The 19,328-nt window shown below is 55.7% G+C and overlaps 1 protein-coding gene across 2 annotated transcripts in view; it reads left to right on the forward strand.

Moving 5' to 3' along the window:
• lratb.1 (lecithin retinol acyltransferase b, tandem duplicate 1) overlaps positions 1–19,328 on the forward strand; it is a 345,236-nt gene that overhangs the window by 249,733 nt on the left and 76,175 nt on the right. The window lies entirely within an intron of this gene.

The raw sequence follows: 19,328 nt of genomic DNA on the forward strand, positions 1-19,328 counted from the left end.
ACCTCAGTTCAGTATCACTGTATCACCGGCTGGTCCTGCACCTCAGTTCAGTCTCCTGTATCGCCGTCCAGTCCTGCATCTCAGTTCAGTCTCCTGTATCACCGGCCGGTCCTGCACCTCAGTTCAGTCTCCGGTATCACCGGCCAGTCCTGCATTTCAGTTCAATCTCCTCTATCACCGGCCGGTCCTGCACCTCAGTTCAGTCTCCTGTATCACCGGCCAGTCCAGCATCTCAGTTCAGTCTCCTGTATCACCGGCTGGTCCTGCACCTCAGTTCAGTCTCCTGTATCACCGGCCGGTCCTGCACCTCAGTTCAGTCTCCTGTATCACCGGCCGGTCCTGCACCTCAGTTCAGTCTCCTGTATCGCCGGCCAGTTCTGCATCTCAGTTCAGTATCACTGTATCACCGGCCGGACCTGCACCTCAGTTCAGTATCACTGTATCACCGGCTGGTCCACCACCTCAGTTCAGTCTCCTGTATCACCGGCCGGTCCTGCACCTCAGTTCAGCATCACTGTATCTCTGGTGACACCTTCACCTCAGTTCAGACTCCTGTGTCGCCGGCCGGTCCTGCACCTCAGTTCAGTATCACTGTATCACTGGCGACTCCTGCACCTCAGTTCAGTCTCCTCTATCAACGGCCGGTCCTGCACCTCAGTTCAGTCTCCTGTATCACCGGCCAGTCCTGCATCTCAGTTCAATCTGCTCTATCACCGGCCGGTCCTGCACCTCAGTAAAGTCTCTATCACCGGCCGGTCCTGCATCTCAGTTCAGTCTCTATCACTGGCCAGTCCTGCACCTCAGTTCAGTTTCTATCACCAGCCGGTCCTGCACCTGACTTCAGTCTCTTATAACACCGGCTGGTCCTGCACCTCAGTTCAGTCTCCTGTATCACCAGCCAGACTTGCACCTCAGTTCAGTCTCCTGGATTGCTGTCCGTTCCTGCACCTCAGTTCAGTCTCCTGTATCGCCGGCCAGTCCTGCATCTCAGTTCAGTCTCCTGTATCACCGGCCGGTCCTGCACCTCAGTCCAGTATCACTGTATCGCCGGCCGGTCCTTCACCTCAGTTCAGTATCACTGTATCACTGGCGACTCCTGCACCTCAGTTCAGTCTCCTTTATCACCGGCCGGTCCTGCACCTCAGTTCAGTATCACTGTATCACTGGCAACTGCGACACCTCAGTTCAGTCTCCTGTATCACCGGCCGGTCCTGCACCTCAGTTCAGTCTCCTGTATCGCCGGCCAGTCCTGCATCTCAGTTCAATCTCCTCTATCACTGGCCGGTACTGCACCTCAGTTCAGTATCACTGTATCACCGGCCGGTCCTGCACCTCAGTTCAGTCTCCTGTATCGCCGGCCGGTCCTGCACCTCAGTTCAGTCTCCTGTATCACTGGCCAGTCCTGCATATCAGTTCATTCTCTATCACCGGCCAGTCCTGCACCTCAGTAAAGTCTCTATCACCGGCCGGTCCTGCACCTCAGTTCAGTCTCATGTATCGCCGTCCAGTCCTGCACCTCAGTTCAGTCTCCTGTATCACCGGCCAGTCCTGCATCTCAGTTCAATCTGCTCTATCACCGGCCAGTCCTGCATCTCAGTTCAGTCTCCTGTATCACCGGCCGGTCCTGCGCCTCAGTTCAGTCTCCGGTATCACCGGCCAGTTCTGCATCTCAGTTCAGTATCACTGTATCACCGGTCGGACCTGCACATCAGTTCAGTATCACTGTATCACCGGCTGGTCCACCACCTCAGTTCAGTCTCCTTTATCACCGGCCAGTCCTGCACCTCAGTTCAGTATCAGTGTATCTCTGGTGACACCTTCACCTCAGTTCAGACTCCTGTGTCGCCGGCCGGTCCTGCACCTCAGTTCAGTATCACTGTATCACTGGCGACTCCTGCACCTCAGTTCAGTCTCCTCTATCACCGGCCGGTCCTGCACCTCAGTTCAGTCTCCTGTATCGCCATCCAGTCCTACACCTCAGTTCAGTCTCCTGTATCACCGGCCAGTCCTGCATCTCAGTTCAATCTGCTCTATCACCGGCCGGTCCTGCACCTCAGTAAAGTCTCTATCACCGGCCGGTCCTGCATCTCAGTTCAGTCTCTATCACTGGCCAGTCCTGCACCTCAGTTCAGTTTCTATCACCAGCCGGTCCTGCACCTGACTTCAGTCTCCTGTATCACCGGCCAGTCCTGCATCTCAGTTCAATCTGCTCTATCACCGGCCGGTCCTGCACCTCAGTAAAGTATCTATCACCGGCCGGTCCTGCATCTCAGTTCAGTATCACTGTATCACTGGCGACTCCTGCACCTCAGTTCAGTCTCCTTTATCACCGGCCGGTCCTGCACGTCAGTTCAGTATCACTGTATCACTGGCAACTGCGACACCTCAGTTCAGTCTCCTGTATCGCCGGCCAGTCCTGCATCTCAGTTCAATCTCCTCTATCACTGGCCGGTACTGCACCTCAGTTCAGTATCACTGTATCACCGGCCGGTCCTGCACCTCAGTTCAGTCTCCTGTATCGCTGGCCGGTCCTGCACCTCAGTTCAGTCTCCTGTATCACTGGCCAGTCCTGCATATCAGTTCATTCTCTATCACCGGCCAGTCCTGCACCTCAGTAAAGTCTCTATCACCAGCCGGTCCTGCACCTGACTTCAGTCTCCTATAACACTGGCTGGTCCTGCACCTCAGTTCCGTCTCCTGTATCACCAGCCAGACTTGCACCTCAGTTCAGTCTCCTGGATCGCTGTCCAGTCCTGCACCTCAGTTCAGTCTCCTGTCTCTCAGGCCGGTCCTGTATCTCAGTTCAATCTCTTCTATCACTGGCTGGTCCTACACCTCAGTTCAGTATCACTGTATCTCTGGTGACACCTTCACCTCAGTTCAGACTCCTGTGTCGCCGGCCGGTCCTGCACCTCAGTCCAGTATCGCTGTATCGCCGGCCGGTCCTTCACCTCAGTTCAGTCTCCTCTATCACCGGCCGGTCCTGCCCCTCAGTTCAGTCTCCTGTATCACCGGCCGGTCGTGCATCTCTGTTCAGTCTCCTGTATCACCGGCCAGTCCTGCACCGCAGTTCAGTCTCCTGTAACATTGGCCGGTCCTGCACCTCAGTTCAGTATCGCTGTATCGCCGGCTGGTCCTTCATCTCAGTTCAGCCTCCTCTATCACCGGCCGGTCCTGCACCTCAGTTCAGTCTCCTGTATCACCGGCCGGTCGTGCATCTCTGTTCAGTCTCCTGTATCACCGGCCAGTCCTGCACCGCAGTTCAGTCTCCTGTAACATTGGCCGGTCCTGCACCTCAGTTCAGTATCACTGTAACACCAGCCGGTCCTGCACCTCAGTTCAATCTCCTTTATCACCGGCCGGTCCTGCACCTCAGTTCAGTCTCCTGTATCACCGGCCGGTCGTCCATCTCTGTTCAGTCTCCTGTATCACCGGCCAGTCCTGCACCGCAGTTCAGTCTCCTGTAACATTGGCCGGTCCTGCACCTCAGTTCAGTATCACTGTAACACCAGCCGGTCCTGCACCTCAGTTCAATCTCCTTTATCACCGGCCGGTCCTGCACCTCAGTTCAGTCTCCTGTATCACCGGCCGGTCCTGCACCTCAGTTCAGGCTCCTGTATCACCGGCCAGTCCATCATCTCAGTTCAATCTCCTCTATCACTGGCTGGTCCTGCACCTCAATTCAGTATCACTGTATCTCTGGCGACTCCTTCACCTCAGTTCAGTCTCCTGTATCGCCAGCCAGTCCTGCACCTCAGTTCAGTCTCCTGTATCACCGGCCAGTCCTGCATCTCAGTTCCATCTCCTCTATCACTGGCCGGTACTGCACCTCAATTCAGTATCACTGTATCACCGGCCAGTCCTGCACCTCAGTTCAGTCTCCTGTATCGCCAGCTGGTCCTGCACCTCAGTTCAGTCTCCTGTATCACTGGCCAGTCCTGCATCTCAGTCCAGTCTCTATCACTGGCCAGTCATGCACCTCAGTAAGGCTCTATCACCGGCCGGTCCTGCATCTCAGTTCAGTCTCTATCACCAGTCGGTCCTGCACCTGACTTCAGTCTCCTATAACACCGGCTGGTCCTGCACCTCAGTTCAGTCTCCAGCATCACCAGCCAGACTTGCACCTCAGTCTCCTGGATCCCTGTCTGGTCCTGCACCTCAGTTCAGTCTCCTGTCTCTCAGGCCGGTCCTGCATCTCAGTTCAATCTGCTATATCACCGGCCGGTCCTGCATCTCAATTCAGTCTCCTGTATCACCGGCCAGTCCTGCATCTCAGTTCAATCTGCTCTACCACCGGCCGGTCCTGCACCTCAGTTCAGTCTCCTGTATCACTGGCCAGTCCTGCATCTCAGTTCAGTCTCTATCACCGGCCAGTCCTGCACCTCAGTAAAGTCTCTATCACCGGCCGGTCCTGCATCTCAGTTCAGTCTCTATCACCGGCCAGTCCTGCACCTCAGTTCAGTTTCTATCACCAGCTGGTCCTGCACCTGACTTCAGTCCCCTATAACACCGGCTGGTCCTGCACCTCAGTTCAGTCTCCTGTATCACCAGCCAGACTTGCACCTCAGTTCAGTCTCCTGGATTGCTGTCCGTTCCTGCACCTCAGTTCAGTCTCCTGTCTCTCAGGCCGGTCCTTCACCTCAGTTCAGTCTCCTCTATCACTGGCTGGTCCTGCACCTCAGTTCAGTATCACTGTATCTCTGGTGACACCTTCACCTCAGTTCAGACTCCTGTGTCGCCGGCCGGTCCTGCACCTCAGTTCAGTCTCCTGTATCACCGGCCGGTCGTGCATCTCTGTTCAGTCTCCTGTATCACCGGCCAGTCCTGCACCGCAGTTCAGTCTCCTGTAACATTGGCCGGTCCTGCACCTCAGTTCAGTATCACTGTAACACCAGCCGGTCCTGCACCTCAGTTCAGTCTCCTATATCACCGGCAGGTCGTGCATCTCTGTTCAGTATCACTGTATCACTGGCCAGTCCGGCAGCATAGTTCAGTCTCCTGTATCGCCGGCCGGTGCTGCACATCCGTTCAGTCTCCTGTATCACCGGCCAGTCCTGCATCTCAATTCAGTCTCCTGTATCACTGGCCAGTCCTGTATCTCTGATCAGTCTCGTGTATCATCGGTCGGTCCTGCACCTCAGTTCAGATCCTGTATCAACAGCCGGAGAGGCATATCAGTTCAGTCTCCTGTATCACCGGCCGGTCCTGCACCTCAGTTCAGTCTCCTGTATCGCCGGCCTGTCCTGCACCTCAGTTCAGTCTCCTTTATCGCCGGCCAGTCCTGCACCTCAGTTCAGTCTCCTGTATCACAGGCCAGTCCTGCATCTCAGTTCAATCTCCTCTATCACTGGCTGGTCCTGCACCTCAGTTCAGTATCACTGTATCTCTGGCGACTCCTTCACCTCAGTTCAGTCTCCTGTATCACCGGCCGGTCCTGCACCTCAGTTCAGATCCTGTATCACCGGCCGGTCCTACACCTCACTTCAGTCTCCTGTATCACCGGCCGGTCCTGCAACTCTGTTCAGTCTCATTTATCACCGGCCGGTCCTGCACCTCAGTTCAGTCTCCTGTATCACCGGCCGGTCCTGCACCTCAGTTGCGTCTCCTGTATCACAGGCCAGTCCAGCATCTCAGTTCAATCTCCTCTATCACTGGCTGGTCCTGCACCTCAGTTCAGTATCACTGTATCACCGGCCAGTCCTGCACCTCAGTTCAGTCTCCTGTATCACTGGCTGGTCCTGCACCTCAGTTCAGTCTCCTGTATCACCAGCTGGTCGTGCATCACTGTTCAGATCCTGCATCAACAGCCGGACAGGCATATCAGTCCAGTCCCCTGTATCACCGGCCGGTCCTGCACCTCAGTTCAGTCTCCTGTATCACTGGCCAGTCCTGCACCTCAGTTCAGTATCACTGTATCACCGGCCGGTCCTGCACCTCAGTTCAGTCTCCTGTATCGCTGGCTGGTCCTACACCTCAGTAAAGTCTCTATCACCGGCCAATTATGCATCTCAGTTCAGTCTCCTGTATCACCAGCCAGCCCTGCATCTCAGTTCAGTCTCTATCACCAGCAGGTCCTGCACCTGAGTTCAGTCTCCTATAACACCGGCTGGTCCTACACCTCAGTTCAGTCTCCTGTATCACCAGCCAGACTTGCACCTCAGTTCAATCTCCTGGATCGCCGGCCGGTCCTGCACCTCAGTCCAGTATCACTGTATCGCTGGCCGGCCCTTCACCTCAGTTCAGTCTCCTCTATCACCGGCCGGTCCTGCACCTCAGTTCAGTCTCCTGTATCACCGGCCAGTCGTGCATCTCAGTTCAGTCTCCTGTATCACCGGCCAGTCCTGCACGTGAGATCAGTCTTTTTCACCGGCCGGTCCTGCACCTGAGTTCAGTCTCCTGGATCGCCGGCGGGTCCTGCACCTCAGTTCAGTCTCCTGGATCACCGGCCGGTCCTTCACCTCAGTTCAGTCTCCTCTATCACCGGCCGGTCCTGTACCTCAGTTCAGTCTCCTGTATCACTGGCCAGTCCTGCATCTCTGATCAGTCTTGTGTGTCATCAGTCGATCCTGCTCCTCAGTTCAGATCCTGTATCAACAGCCGGACAGGCATATCAGTTCAGTCTCCTGTATCGCTGGCCTGTCCTGCACCTCAGTTCAGTCTCCTGTATCACAGGCCAGTCCAGCATCTCAGTTCAACCTCCTCTATCACTGGCTGGTCCTGCACCTCAGTTCAGTATCACTGTATCACCGGCCAGTCCTGCACCTCAGTTCAGTCTCCTGTATCGCCAGCCGGTCCTGCACCTCAGTTCAGTCTCCTGTATCACTGGCCAGTCCTGCATCTCAGTTCAGTCTCTATCACCGGCCAGTCCTGCACCTCAGTCCAGTATCGCTGTATCGCCGGCTGGTCCTTCACCTCAGTTCAGTCTCCTCTATCACCGGCCGGTCCTGCACCTCAGTTCAGTATCACTGTATCACTGGCGACTCCTGCACCTCAGTTCAGTATCACCACCCGGTCCTGCACCTAGTTCAGTATCACTGTTTAACTGCAACTCCTGCACCTCATTTCAGTCTCCTGGATCACCAGCCGGTTGTGCACCTCTATTCAGTATCACTGTATCGCTGGCCGACCCTTCACCTCAGTTCAGTCTATTCTATCACCGGCCGGTCCTGCACCTCAGTTCAGTCTCCTGTATCACCGGCCAGTCGTGCATCTCAGTTCAGTCTCCTGTATCACCGGCCAGTCCTGCACCTGAGATCAGTCTTTTTCACCGGCCGGTCCTGCACCTGGGTTCAGTCTCCTGGATCGCCGGCGGGTCCTGCACCTCAGTTCAGTCTCCTGGATCACCGGCCGGTCCTTCACCTCAGTTCAGTCTCCTCTATCACCAGCCGGTCCTGCACCCCAGTTCAGTCTCCTGTATCACTGGCCAGTCCTGCATCTCTGATCAGTCTTGTGTGTCATCAGTCGATCCTGCTCCTCAGTTCAGATCCTGTATCAACAGCCGGACAGGCATATCAGTTCAGTCTCCTGTATCGCTGGCCTGTCCTGCACCTCAGTTCAGTCTCCTTTATCGCTGGCCGGTCCTGCACCTCAGTTGAGTCTCCTGTATCACAGGCCAGTCCAGCATCTCAGTTCAATCTCCTCTATCACTGGCTGGTCCTGCACCTCAGTTCAGTATCACTGTATCACCGGCCAGTCCTGCACCTCAGTTCAGTCTCCTGTATCACCGGCCGGTCCTGCACCTCAGTTCAGTCTCCTGTATCGCCGGCCTGTCCTGCACCTCAGTTCAGTCTCCTTTATCGCCGACCAGTCCTGCACCTCAGTTCAGTCTCCTGTATCACAGGCCAGTCCTGCATCTCAGTTCAATCTCCTCTATCACTGGCTGGTCCTGCACCTCAGTTCAGTATCACTGTATCTCTGGCGACTCCTTCACCTCAGTTCAGTCTCCTGTATCACCGGCCGGTCCTGCACCTCAGTTCAGATCCTGTATCACCGGCGGGTCCTACAGCTCACTTCAGTCTCCTGTATTACCGGCCGGTCCTGCAACTCTGTTCAGTCTCATTTATCACCGGCCGGTCCTGCACCTCAGTTCAGTCTCCTGTATCACCGGCCGGTCCTGCACCTCAGTTGAGTCTCCTGTATCACAGGCCAGTCCAGCATCTCAGTTCAATCTCCTCTATCACTGGCTGGTCCTGCACCTCAGTTCAGTATCACTGTATCACCGGCCAGTCCTGCACCTCAGTTCAGTCTCCTGTATCACCGGCTGGTCCTGCACCTCAGTTCAGTCTCCTGTATCACCAGCTGGTCGTGCATCACTGTTCAGATCCTGCATCAACAGCCGGACAGGCATATCAGTCCAGTCCCCTGTATCACCGGCCGGTCCTGCACCTCAGTTCAGTCTCCTGTATCACCGGCCGGTCCTGCACCTCAGTTCAGTATCACTGTATCACCGGCCGGTCCTGCACCTCAGTTCAGTCTCCTGTATCGCTGGCTGGTCCTACACCTCAGTAAAGTCTCTATCACCGGCCAATTATGCATCTCAGTTCAGTCTCCTGTATCACCGGCCAGCCCTGCATCTCAGTTCAGTCTCTATCACCAGCAGGTCCTGCACCTGAGTTCAGTCTCCTATAACACCGGCTGGTCCTACACCTCAGCTCAGTCTCCTGTATCACCAGCCAGACTTGCACCTCAGTTCAATCTCCTGGATCGCCGGCCGGTCCTGCACCTCAGTCCAGTATCACTGTATCGCTGGCCGGCCCTTCACCTCAGTTCAGTCTCCTCTATCACCGGCCGGTCCTGCACCTCAGTTCAGTATCACTGTATCACCGGCCAGTCCTGCACCTCAGTTCAGTCTCCTGTATCGCCAGCCGGTCCTGCACCTCAGTTCAGTCTCCTGCATCACTGGCCAGTCCTGCATCTCAGTTCAGTCTCTATCACCGGCCAGTCCTGCACCTCAGTCCAGTATCGCTGTATCGCCGGCTGGTCCTTCACCTCAGTTCAATCTCCTCTATCACCGGCCGGTCCTGCACCTCAGTTCAGTATCACTGTATCACTGGCGACTCCTGCACCTCAGTTCAGTATCACCAGCCGGTCCTGCACCTAGTTCAGTATCACTGTTTAACTGCAACTCCTGCACCTCATTTCAGTCTCCTGGATCACCAGCCGGTTGTGCACCTCTATTCAGTATCACTGTATCGCTGGCCGACCCTTCACCTCAGTTCAGTCTATTCTATCACCGGCCGGTCCTGCACCTCAGTTCAGTCTCCTGTATCACCGGCCAGTCGTGCATCTCAGTTCAGTCTCCGGTATCACCGGCCAGTCCTGCACCTGAGATCAGTCTTTTTCACCGTCCGGTCCTGCACCTGAGTTCAGTCTCCTGGATCGCCGGCGGGTCCTGCACCTCAGTTCAGTCTCCTGGATCACCGGCCGGTCCTTCACCTCAGTTCAGTCTCCTCTGTCACCGGCCGGTCCTGCACCCCAGTTCAGTCTCCTGTATCACTGGCCAGTCCTGCATCTCTGATCAGTCTTGTGTGTCATCAGTCGATCCTGCTCCTCAGTTCAGATCCTGTATCAACAGCCGGACAGGCATATCAGTTCAGTCTCCTGTATCGCTGGCCTGTCCTGCACCTCAGTTCAGTCTCCTTTATCGCTGGCCGGTCCTGCACCTCAGTTGAGTCTCCTGTATCACAGGCCAGTCCAGCATCTCAGTTCAATCTCCTCTATCACTGGCTGGTCCTGCACCTCAGTTCAGTATCACTGTATCACCGGCCAGTCCTGCACCTCAGTTCAGTCTCCTGTATCGCCAGCCGGTCCTGCACCTCAGTTCAGTATCGCTGTATCGCTGGCCAGTCCTGGATCTCAGTTCAGTCTCTATCACCGGCCAGTCCTGCACCTCAGTCCAGTATCGCTGTATCGCTGGCCAGTCCTGCATCTCAGTTCAGTCTCTATCACCGGCCAGTCCTGCACCTCAGTCCAGTATCGCTGTATCGCCGGCTGGTCCTTCACCTCAGTTCAGTCTCCTATATCACCGGCAGGTCGTGCATCTCTGTTCAGTATCACTGTATCACTGGCCAGTCACACAGCATAGTTCAGTCTCCTGTATCGCCGGCCGGTGCTGCACATCCGTTCAGTCTCCTGTATCACCGGCCAGTCCTGCATCTCAATTCAGTCTCCTGTATCGCCGACCTGTCCTGCACCTCAGTTCAGTCTCCTTTATCGCCGGCCAGTCCTGCACCTCAGTTCAGTCTCCTGTATCACAGGCCAGTCCTGCATCTCAGTTCAATCTCCTCTATCACTGGCTGGTCCTGCACCTCAGTTCAGTATCACTGTATCTCTGGCGACTCCTTCACCTCAGTTCAGTCTCCTGTATCACTGGCCGGTCCTGCACCTCAGTTCAGATCCTGTATCACCGGCCGGTCCTACACCTTTCTTCAGTCTCCTGTATCACCGGCCGGTCCTGCAACTCTGTTCAGTCTCATTTATCACCGGCCGGTCCTGCACCTCAGTTCAGTCTCCTCTATCACTGGCCGGTACTGCACCTCAGTTCAGTATCACTGTATCACCGGCCAGTCCTGCACCTCAGTTCAGTCTCCTGTATCGCCAGCCGGTCCTGCACCTCAGTTCAGTCTCCTGTATCACTGGCCAGTCCTGCATCTCAGTCCAGTCTCTATCACTGGCCAGTCATGCACCTCAGTAAGGCTCTATCACCGGCCGGTCCTGCATCTCAGTTCAGTCTCTATCACCAGTCGGCCCTGCACCTGACTTCAGTCTCCTATAACACCGGCTGGTCCTGCACCTCAGTTCAGTCTCCAGCATCACCAGCCAGACTTGCACCTCAGTTCAGTCTCCTGGATCGCTGTCCGGTCCTGCACCTCAGTTCAGTCTCCTGTCTCTCAGGCCGGTCCTGCATCTCAGTTCAATCTCCTCTTTCACTGGCTGGTCCTGCACCTCAGTTCAGTATCACTGTATCTCTGGTGACACTTTCACCTCAGTTCAGACTCCTGTGTTGCCGGCCGGTCCTGCACCTCAGTCCAGTATCGCTGTATCACCGGCAGTCCTTCACCTCAGTTCAGTCTCCTCTATCACCGGCCGGTCCTGCAACTCAGTTCAGTCTCCTGTATCACCGGCCGGTCGTGCATCTCTGTTCAGTCTCCTGTATCACCGGCCATTCCTGCACCTCAGTTCAGTCTCCTGTAACACCAGCCGGTCCTGCACCTCAGTTCAGTCTCCTATATCACCGGAAGTTCGTGCATCTCTGTTCAGTATCACTGTATCACTGGCCAGTCACACAGCATAGTTCAGTCTCCTGTATCACCGGCCAGTCCTGCATCTCAATTCAGTCTCCTGTATCACCGGCCAGTCCTGCATCTCAGTTCAGTCTGCTCTATCACCGGCCGGTCCTGCACCTCAGTTCAGTCTCCTGTATCACTGGCCAGTCCTGCATCTCAGTTCAGTCTCTATCACCGGCCAGTCCTGCACCTCAGTAAAGTCTCTATCACCGGCCGGCCCTGCATCTCAGTTCAGTCTCTATCACCGGCCTGTCCTGCACCTCAGTTCAGTTTCTATCACCAGCTGGTGCTGCACCTGACTTCAGTCTCCTATAACACCGGCTGGTCCTGCACCTCAGTTCAGTCTCCTGTATCACCAGCCAGACTTGCACCTCAGTTCAGTCTCCTGGATTACTGTCCGTTCCTGCACCTCAGTTCAGTCTCCTGTCTCTCAGGCCGGTCCTTCACCTCAGTTCAGTCTCCTCTATCACTGGCTGGTCCTGCACCTCAGTTCAGTATCACTGTATCTCTGGTGACACCTTCACCTCAGTTCAGACTCCTGTGTCGCCGGCCGGTCCTGCACCTCAGTTCAGTCTCCTGTATCACCGGCCGGTCGTGCATCTCTGTTCAGTCTCCTGTATCACCGACCAGTCCTGCACCGCAGTTCAGTCTCCTGTAACATTGGCCGGTCCTGCACCTCAGTTCAGTATCGCTGTATCGCCGGCTGGTCCTTCACCTCAGTTCAGCCTCCTGTATCACCGGCCGGTGCTGCACCTCAGTTCAGTCTCCTGTATCACCGGCCAGTCCTGCACCGCAGTTCAGTCTCCTGTAACATTGGCCGGTCCTGCACCTCAGTTCAGTATCACTGTAACACCAGCCGGTCCTGCACCTCAGTTCAGTCTCCTGTATCACCGGCCGGTCGTGCATCTCTGTTCAGTCTCCTGTATCACCGGCCAGTCCTGCACCGCAGTTCAGTCTCCTGTAACATTGGCCGGTCCTGCACCTCAGTTCAGTATCACTGTAACACCAGCCGGTCCTGCACCTCAGTTCAGTCTCCTATATCACCGGCAGGTCGTGCATCTCTGTTCAGTATCACTGTATCACCGGCCGGTCCTGCACCTCAGTTCAGTATCACTGTATCGCCGGCCAGTCCTGCACCTCAGTTCAGTCTCCTGTATCACAGGCCAGTCCTGCATCTCAGTTGAATCTCCTCTATCACTGGCTGGTCCTGCACCTCAGTTCAGTATCACTGTATCTCTGGCGACTCCTTCACCTCAGTTCAGTCTCCTGTATCACCGGCCGGTCCTGCACCTCAGTTCAGATCCTGTATCACCGGCCGGTCCAACACCTCACTTCAGTCTCCTGTATCACCGGCCGGTCCTGCAACTCTGTTCAGTCTCATTTATCACCGGCCGGTCCTGCACCTCAGTTCAGTCTCCTGTATCGCTGGCTGGTCCTACACCTCAGTAAAGTCTCTATCACCGGCCAGTTCTGCATCTCAGTTCAGTCTCCTCTATCACCGGCCGGTCCTGCACCTCAGTTCAGTCTCCTGTATCACCGGCCAGTCGTGCATCTCAGTTCAGTCTCCTGTATCACCGGCCAGTCCTGCACCTGAGATCAGTCTTTTTCACCGGCCGGTCCTGCACCTGAGTTCAGTCTCCTGGATCGCCGGCGGGTCCTGCACCTCAGTTCAGTCTCCTGGATCACCGGCCGGTCCTTCACCTCAGTTCAGTCTCCTCTATCACCGGCCGGTCCTGTACCTCAGTTCAGTCTCCTGTATCACTGGCCAGGCCTGCATCTCTGATCAGTCTTGTGTGTCATCGGTCGATCCTGCTCCTCAGTTCAGATCCTGTATCAACAGCCGGACAGGCATATCAGTTCAGTCTCCTGTATCACCGGCCGGTCCTGGACCTCAGTTCAATCTCCTTTATCACCGGCCGGTCCTGCACCTCAGTTGAGTCTCCTGTATCACCGGCCAGTCCAGCATCTCAGTTCAATCTCCTCTATCACTGGCTGGTCCTGCACCTCAATTCAGTATCACTGTATCTCTGGCGACTCCTTCACCTCAGTTCAGTCTCCTGTATCGCCAGCCAGTCCTGCACCTCAGTTCAGTCTCCTGTATCACCGGCCAGTCCTGCATCTCAGTTCCATCTCCTCTATCACTGGCCGGTACTGCACCTCAGTTCAGTATCACTGTATCACCGGCCAGTCCTGCACCTCAGTTCAGTCTCCTGTATCGCCAGCCGGTCCTGCACCTCAGTTCAGTCTCCTGTATCACTGGCCAGTCCTGCATCTCAGTCCAGTCTCTATCACTGGCCAGTCATGCACCTCAGTAAGGCTCTATCACCGGCCGGTCCTGCATCTCAGTTCAGTCTCTATCACCAGTCGGTCCTGCACCTGACTTCAGTCTCCTATAACACCGGCTGGTCCTGCACCTCAGTTCAGTCTCCAGCATCACCAGCCAGACTTGCACCTCAGTTCAGTCTCCTGGATCGCTGTCCGGTCCTGCACCTCAGTTCAGTCTCCTGTCTCTCAGGCCGGTCCCGCATCTCAGTTCAATCTCCTCTTTCACTGGCTGATCCTGCACCTCAGTTCAGTATCACTGTATCTCTGGTGACACTTTCACCTCAGTTCAGACTCCTGTATCACCGGCCGGTCCTGCAACTCAGTTCAGTCTCCTGTATCACCGGCCGGTCGTGCATCTCTGTTCAGTCTCCTGTATCACCGGCCAGTCCTGCACCTCAGTTCAGTCTCCTGTAACATTGGCCGGTCATGCACCTCAGTTCAGTATCACTGTAACACCAGCCGGTCCTGCACCTCAGTTCAGTCTCCTATATCACCGGCAGGTCGTGCATCTCTGTTCAGTATCACTGTATCACTGGCCAGTCACACAGCATAGTTCAGTCTCCTGTATCGCCGGCCGGTGCTGCACATCCGTTCAGTCTCCTGTATCACCAGCCAGTCCTGCACCTCTGTTCAGTCTCCTGTATCACCGGCCAGTCCTGCACCTCAGTAAAGTCTCTATCACCGGCCGGTCCTGCATCTCAGTTCAGTCTCTATCACCGGCCAGTCCTGCACCTCAGTTCAGTTTCTATCACCAGCTGGTCCTGCACCTGACTTCAGTCTCCTATAACACCGGCTGGTCCTGCACCTCAGTTCAGTCTCCTGTATCACCAGCCAGACTTGCACCTCAGTTCAGTCTCCTGGATTGCTGTCCGTTCCTGAACCTCAGTTCAGTCTCCTGTCTCTCAGGCCGGTCCTTCACCTCAGTTCAGTCTCCTCTATCACTGGCTGGTCCTGCACCTCAGTTCAGTATCACTGTATCTCTGGTGACACCTTCACCTCAGTTCAGACTCCTGTGTCGCCGGCCGGTCCTGCACCTCAGTTCAGTCTCCTGTATCACCGGCCGGTCGTGCATCTCTGTTCAGTCTCCTGTATCACCGGCCAGTCCTGCACCGCAGTTCAGTCTCCTGTAACATTGGCCGGTCCTGCACCTCAGTTCAGTATCGCTGTATCGCCGGTTGGTCCTTCATCTCAGTTCAGCCTCCTCTATCACCGGCCGGTCTTGCACCTCAGTTCAGTCTCCTGTATCACCGGCCGGTCGTGCATCTCTGTTCAGTCTCCTGTATCACCGGCCAGTCCTGCACCGCAGTTCAGTCTCCTGTAACATTGGCCGGTCCTGCACCTCAGTTCAGTATCACTGTAACACCAGCCGGTCCTGCACCTCAGTTCAATCTCCTTTATCACCGGCCGGTCCTGCACCTCAGTTCAGTCTCCTGTATCACCGGCCGGTCGTGCATCTCTGTTCAGTCTCCTGTATCACCGGCCAGTCCTGCACCGCAGTAAGGCTCTATCACCGGCTGGTCCTGCATCTCAGTTCAGTCTCTATCACCAGTCGGTCCTGCACCTGACTTCAGTCTCCTATAACACCGGCTGGTCCTGCACCTCAGTTCAGTCTCCAGCATCACCAGCCAGACTTGCACCTCAGTTCAGTCTCCTGGATCGCTGTCCGGTCCTGCACCTCAGTTCAGTCTCCTGTCTCTCAGGCCGGTCCTGCATCTCAGTTCAATCTGCTGTATCACCGGCCGGTCCTGCATCTCAATTCAGTCTCCTGTATCACCGGCCAGTCCTGCATCTCAGTTCAATCTGCTCTATCACCGGCCGGTCCTGCACCTCAGTTCAGTCTCCTGTATCACTGGCCAGTCCTGCATCTCAGTTCAGTCTCTATCACCGGCCAGTCCTGCACCTCAGTAAAGTCTCTATCACCGGCCGGTCCTGCATCTCAGTTCAGTCTCTATCACCGGCCAGTCCTGCACCTCAGTTCAGTTTCTATCACCAGCTGGTCCTGCACCTGACTTCAGTCTCCTATAACACCGGCTGGTCCTGCACCTCAGTTCAGTCTCCTGTATCACCGGCCGGTCGTGCATCTCTGTTCAGTCTCCTGTATCACCGGCCAGTCCTGCACCGCAGTTCAGTCTCCTGTAACATTGGCCGGTCCTGCACCTCAGTTCAGTATCACTGTAACACCAGCCGGTCCTGCACCTCAGTTCAGTCTCCTATATCACCGGCAGGTCGTGCATCTCTGTTCAGTATCACTGTATCACTGGCCAGTCCGGCAGCATAGTTCAGTCTCCTGTATCGCCGGCCGGTGCTGCACATCCGTTCAGTCTCCTGTATCACCGGCCAGGCCTGCATCTCAATTCAGTCTCCTGTATCACTGGCCAGTCCTGCATCTCTGATCAGTCTCGTGTATCATCGGTCGGTCCTGCACCTCAGTTCAGATCCTGTATCAACAGCCGGAGAGGCATATCAGTTCAGTCTCCTGTATCACCGGCCGGTCCTGCACCTCAGTTCAGTCTCCTGTATCGCCGGCCTGTCCTGCACCTCAGTTCAGTCTCCTTTATCGCCGGCCAGTCCTGCACCTCAGTTCAGTCTCCTGTATCACAGGCCAGTCCTGCATCTCAGTTCAATCTCCTCTATCACTGGCTGGTCCTGCACCTCAGTTCAGTATCACTGTATCTCTGGCGACTCCTTCACCTCAGTTCAGTCTCCTGTATCACCGGCCGGTCCTGCACCTCAGTTCAGATCCTGTATCACCGGCCGGTCCTACACCTCACTTCAGTCTCCTGTATCACCGGCCGGTCCTGCAACTCTGTTCAGTCTCATTTATCACCGGCCGGTCCTGCACCTCAGTTCAGTCTCCTGTATCACCGGCCGGTCCTGCACCTCAGTTGAGTCTCCTGTATCACAGGCCAGTCCAGCATCTCAGTTCAATCTCCTCTATCACTGGCTGGTCCTGCACCTCAGTTCAGTATCACTGTATCTCTGGCGACTCCTTCACCTCAGTTCAGTCTCCTGTATCACTGGCCGGTCCTGCACCTCAGTTCAGATCCTGTATCACCGGCCGGTCCTACACCTCACTTCAGTCTCCTGTATCACCGGCCGGTCCTGCAACTCTGTTCAGTCTCATTTATCACCGGCCGGTCCTGCACCTCAGTTCAGTCTCCTCTATCACTGGCCGGTACTGCACCTCAGTTCAGTATCACTGTATCACCGGCCAGTCCTGCACCTCAGTTCAGTCTCCTGTATCGCCAGCCGGTCCTGCACCTCAGTTCAGTCTCCTGTATCACTGGCCAGTCCTGCATCTCAGTCCAGTCTCTATCACTGGCCAGTCATGCACCTCAGTAAGGCTCTATCACCGGCCGGTCCTGCATCTCAGTTCAGTCTCTATCACCAGTCGGCCCTGCACCTGACTTCAGTCTCCTATAACACCGGCTGGTCCTGCACCTCAGTTCAGTCTCCAGCATCACCAGCCAGACTTGCACCTCAGTTCAGTCTCCTGGATCGCTGTCCGGTCCTGCACCTCAGTTCAGTCTCCTGTCTCTCAGGCCGGTCCTGCATCTCAGTTCAATCTCCTCTTTCTCTGGCTGGTCCTGCACCTCAGTTCAGTATCACTGTATCTCTGGTGACACTTTCACCTCAGTTCAGACTCCTGTGTTGCCGGCCGGTCCTGCACCTCAGTCCAGTATCGCTGTATCGCCGGCAGTCCTTCACCTCAGTTCAGTCTCCTCTATTACCGGCCGGTCCTGCAACTCAGTTCAGTCTCCTGTATCACCGGCCGGTCGTGCATCTCTGTTCAGTCTCCTGTATCACCGGCCAGTCCTGCACCTCAGTTCAGTATCACTGTAACACCAGCCGGTCCTGCACCTCAGTTCAGTCTCCTGTATCACCGGCCGGTCCTGCATCTCTGTTCAGTATCACTGTATCACTGGCCAGTCACACAGCATAGTTCAGTCTCCTGTATCACCGGCCAGTCCTGCATCTCAATTCAGTCTCCTGTATCACCGGCCAGTCCTGCATCTCAGTTCAATCTGCTCTATCACCGGCCGGTCCTGCACCTCAGGTCAGTCTCCTGTATCACTGGCCAGTCCTGCATCTCAGTTCAGTCTCTATCACCGGCCAGTCCTGCACCTCAGTAAAGTCTCTATCACCGGCCGGTCCTGCATCTCAGTTCAGTCTCTATCACCAGCCTGTCCTGCACCTCAGTTCAGTTTCTATCACCAGCTGGTCCTGCACCTGACTTCAGTCTACTATAACACCGGCTGGTCCTGCACCTCAGTTCAGTCTCCTGTATCACCAGCCAGACTTGCACCTCAGTTCAGTCTCCTGGATTGCTGTCCGTTCCTGCACCTCAGTTCAGTCTCCTGTCTCTCAGGCCGGTCCTTCACCTCAGTTCAGTCTCCTCTATCACTGGCTGGTCCTGCACCTCAGTTCAGTATCACTGTATCTCTGGTGACACCTTCACCTCAGTTCAGACTCCTGTGTCGCCGGCCGGTCCTGCACCTCAGTTCAGTCTCCTGTATCACCGGCCGGTCGTGCATCTCTGTTCAGTCTCCTGTATCACCGGCCAGTCCTGCACCGCAGTTCAGTCTCCTGTAACATTGGCCGGTCCTGCACCTCAGTTCAGTATCGCTGTATCGCCGGCTGGTCCTTCACCTCAATTCAGCCTCCTGTATCACCGGCCGGTCCTGCACCTCAGTTCAGTCTCCTGTATCACCGGCCGGTCGTGCATTCTCTGTTCAGTCTCCTGTATCACCGGCCAGTCCTGCACCGCAGTTCAGTCTCCTGTAACATTGGCCGGTCCTGCACCTCAGTTCAGTATCACTGTAACACCAGCCGGTCCTGCACCTCAGTTCAGTCTCCTATATCACCGGCAGGTCGTGCATCTCTGTTCAGTATCACTGTATCACCGGCCGGTCCTGCACCTCAGTTCAGTATCACTGTATCGCCGGCCAGTCCTGCACCTCAGTTCAGTCTCCTGTATCACAGGCCAGTCCTGCATCTCAGTTCAATCTCCTCTATCACTGGCTGGTCCTGCACCTCAGTTCAGTATCACTGTATCTCTGGCGACTCCTTCACCTCAGTTCAGTCTCCTGTATCACCGGCCGGTCCTGCACCTCGGTTCAGATCCTGTATCACCGGCCGGTCCAACACCTCACTTCAGTCTCCTGTATCACCGGCCGGTCCTGCAACTCTGTTCAGTCTCATTTATCACCGGCCGGTCCTGCACCTCAGTTCAGTCTCCTGTATCGCTGGCTGGTCCTACACCTCAGTAAAGTCTCTATCACCGGCCAGTTCTGCATCTCAGTTCAGTCTCCTCTATCACCGGCCGGTCCTGCACCTCAGTTCAGTCTCCTGTATCACCGGCCAGTCGTGCATCTCAGTTCAGTCTCCTGTATCACCGGCCAGTCCTGCACCTGAGATCAGTCTTTTTCACCGGCCGGTCCTGCACCTGAGTTCAGTCTCCTGGATCGCCGGCGGGTCCTGCACCTCAGTTCAGTCTCCTGGATCACCGGCCGGTCCTTCACCTCAGTTCAGTCTCCTCTATCACCGGCCGGTCCTGTACCTCAGTTCAGTCTCCTGTATCACTGGCCAGGCCTGCATCTCTGATCAGTCTTGTGTGTCATCGGTCGATCCTGCTCCTCAGTTCAGATCCTGTATCAACAGCCGGACAGGCATATCAGTTCAGTCTCCTGTATCACCGGCCGGTCCTGGACCTCAGTT

The sequence above is a fragment of the Mobula birostris genome, chromosome 4 (assembly GCF_030028105.1).
Source record: "Mobula birostris isolate sMobBir1 chromosome 4, sMobBir1.hap1, whole genome shotgun sequence".
Lineage (NCBI taxonomy): Eukaryota > Metazoa > Chordata > Chondrichthyes > Myliobatiformes > Myliobatidae > Mobula > Mobula birostris.